Source organism: Lissotriton helveticus, chromosome 5_1 (genome assembly GCF_964261635.1).
Source record: "Lissotriton helveticus chromosome 5_1, aLisHel1.1, whole genome shotgun sequence".
Classification (NCBI taxonomy): domain Eukaryota; kingdom Metazoa; phylum Chordata; class Amphibia; order Caudata; family Salamandridae; genus Lissotriton; species Lissotriton helveticus.
In genome coordinates, this window is record NC_136065.1 from 509,665,815 (window position 1) to 509,669,298 (window position 3,484).

Below are 3,484 nucleotides of genomic sequence, written 5' to 3' on the forward strand. Positions count from 1 at the left end.
CCATGGCGCCTCTCTTGTGGCGCTGCGTCACAAAATTGACGCAAGAATGGAGCAAAAGAGCTGCAAGGGGCTTGTAAATCTGCCCCTAGAGTAGAGGCTCAGGTGCAGTCCTTCCTTTGTAGCCCTCTTTTTGGATGAAATAGTAGGTTCTTGTTCTTTCTAAATGTTTGATTTGGTTGACAAGGACATCGGCAAGCAGCAATCATCAATGTTTTCTGTTATTTCTTTCATGTTGTACGTCAGGTCCGCCCAGGGGCAAGCGGACCGAAAAATCTGATGCAGCAGTGGCTCCAAAGGAGGAGGATGCAGGCCAGGGCGGCGAGTGCTCCTTTGCTGGCCCCAGTAAGTTTTCATTTAAATATAGAGGACCTATTGTTGTCCAAGCATTCCTAATTTAATTGTTTCGAAATAGGGTTTAGATAGGAGCAAAATCAATAATCCAACTGTTGCAGGGACAATTCTCCACAAACCGAACTATGGACAGCAAAGACCAGAGTAATAATATTTCAGAGTGGCGTGTTTGGCACACTGTATAAATAAACCTGGTAGTGTCAGCAGCACAGACTCCTCCTTGCAAAAATTGCAAAACTTTTCGCTCAGTCACTCTAGTCTGGACTCTCTGGAGGACTAAAAACCACAGAGTCAATTCAAGTTTAAAAGCTTTATTAAAAGTTTAAGTAAACACATATATGAAAATAAAGTTAGTTGGAAATGGAAAAGTGCTTGGTGCTGAGTTGATGAGTACTGGATTGGTACACATTTCTTGTGGTCGAGCCGAGCTTTCACCTGGTTTGAAGTTGATGTTCCTCTTGTCCTTAGAAGTCCAGTTTCTGTCTGTTCAGAGAAAAATAGTGTGTGTTAAAATTAAGCAAGCATTCAACAATTGTGACAAAAAAAATGAAGCAAGACAACAGCTTTCCCTGGAAGGAGGGACATTTTTACTTTAGACTAGAGTAGACAGTCAATTAATTTTTCTGTTGTTTTCACATTTTTTCATTCATAGACCAAATACTAGTGGAGTGGTGTAATCTAACATTCTTAAATCTACTTTGTAGGTGGAACATCTGGTGGCGGGGCCAGCTCAGATGTGGTGGTCATCAGTGACTCGGAGTCCGAGGGTCAATCTGGGGAGGAGGCGGCGCTAGAGGAGTCGGATCAAGAGCAAGAAGTACAGACTATGAGGAAGGAGACGGTGGCGGTGGCGAGTACAGGTAAGCTGGATCATGGAGGTACTATCTGACTCTTAGATAGGATATGATGTGTATTCAGTGGTGGCCCAGTGACAAATTACAATATGGTAATTACAGCAGGCTGGGACCGACAGACAGATGGAGGCAGAGACAGAGAGAGAGGAAGACAGAAGGAGAGAGAGAGAGAGGGAGGGAGCCAGAGGGAGGGTGAGGGAGGGAGACAGAGAGAGAGAGACAGCGAGGTAGAGGGAGACAAAGGGAGACAGAAAGAGTGAGACAGAGAGAGAGAGAGAGAGAGAGAGAGAGAGAGAGAGGGAGGGAAACAGACATATCGCCTGGGCCTGGTGCAGATGATACGGTTGCTGGTGTGGTTAACGGCTCAGAGGAAAAATCACTCACTTCTGCCAGATCTCTTTCATATGAAAGAGCACCAAACCAAGGATACAAGTGAGTTGTGGGAAGGGAAATGGTGATTCAAGCGCCCCTCCCTGCGGACGCCCATGATACTGGCCTGAATAGTTTTGTACTGCCCTGGCTAGTTGCTAGTTGTACTGTGACACAACTTCCTGCTGAATCATTTTGTGTTAATCATATTCTTAAAGAGCATTGGTTACAGATTATGTCTTTCTTTCTTCATGTAGTTGGCAATACTAAAACCTCCAAACCAACGAGGAGTATGCTGGCTGTACTGGCCCGGCAACGGAGGCTGGAAGCAACTGTTGCTGAATATCGGCGACTGGTGGAACTAGAGGGGGACGACACGCACTCCAGTGCATCAAACCTAACAACATCTACATCCTCCTCTGTTACCCCACGTTCTACCGGTAAGCACAGTGCTCCAGCAAACCGGAGCCGTGCCGGAAGACGCCACCGCCGAGAAAGCTGCACCTCGCAGCACTGTTAAAGGTCGCTTGCGCCGTGCACTCCGCAGAGTGTCCGACCTAGAGGCGGAGGTCCAGAAATGGACCAAATATCAGAATGTGGTGGAGGGCCTCCGCCTAGATCAAGCCATCCTCCAAGAAAAATATGATGCCCTGGCCCTAAAGCATGATGCCCTGGAGGCCAAACTTAACAGCTTGCATCCATAGAGTGTCCCTTGCCCCTGTTTTTGAGACTTTTGGGGGGTGGGAATTGGGAGTTGGGTTTTTTGGGGACTTTTGAGGACTATTTATTTGTTGGGGTTAGGGAGGGTCTTGCGGGAGATTATTTTGTTAGGGATATAAATATACTTTTTCAAACTTTATCTGAGCATACCTGTTTTTTTACTACTTTTGAGCTGGGTGGGTGGTGGTTTTGCAGTAATTTCATTTAACTGAACACTGTCATCGTGTTGGTTCACGTGCAATAGGCCAAATGTTTTCCTAAGTAAATGCCTGTCACAGAGTTTGTTAATTCAAGAGCCCTAGGACTTTGCTGCTAGTACCACTGTCACTCTCTCGCCTCTCCAAATACTCCATTATACTACCTCCCATCCAAACGCTTATCTTACCTGTAATTTGTGTTTGAGGGCTGGCTCCACCTGGAATTCACAGAGTCCTAACGCGTTCTGCAGCAGGGCCACAACTGGAGTTTCCCGGCGTGGATTTTCTGCAAATCAAAAGCAATCAACATTAGAAATGTGGTAGCGGTGCTGACACAACCCTAAAACCTAGAAGCCCCAGAGACAGCACCCCTGAGACAGGCAAGCGAGCAATATAACGCCTACACGTTCACGTGCAATAGGCCAAATGTTTTCCTAAGTAAATGCCTGTCACAGAGTTTGTTAATTCATGAGCCCTAGGACTTTGCTGCTAGTACCACTGTCACTCTCTCGCCTCTCCAAATACTCCATTATACTACCTCCCATCCAAACGCTTATCTTACCTGTAATTTGTGTTTGAGGGCTGGCTCCACCTGGAATTCACAGAGTCCTAACGCGTTCTGCAGCAGGGCCACAACTGGAGTTTCCCGGCGTGGATTTTCTGCAAATCAAAAGCAATCAACATTAGAAATGTGGTAGCGGTGCTGACACAACCCTAAAACCTAGAAGCCCCAGAGACAGCACCCCTGAGACAGGCAAGCGAGCAATATAACGCCTACACGTTCACGTGCAATAGGCCAAATGTTTTCCTAAGTAAATGCCTGTCACAGAGTTTGTTAATTCATGAGCCCTAGGACTTTGCTGCTAGTACCACTGTCACTCTCTCGCCTCTCCAAATACTCCATTATACTACCTCCCATCCAAACGCTTATCTTACCTGTAATTTGTGTTTGAGGGCTGGCTCCACCTGGAATTCACAGAGTCCTAACGCGTT

General features: G+C 46.5%; 1 long non-coding RNA gene across 1 annotated transcript; it reads right to left on the minus strand.

The window, feature by feature from the left end:
• Positions 1–646: 646 nt before the first annotated feature.
• LOC144753246 (uncharacterized) lies at positions 647–2,783 on the minus strand. The gene is made up of 2 exons (XR_013594260.1): positions 2,680–2,783; positions 647–834 (listed from the first exon to the last, which is right to left on the minus strand). It is a non-coding gene; the product is annotated as an uncharacterized LOC144753246 (long non-coding RNA).
• Positions 2,784–3,484: the final 701 nt, after the last annotated feature.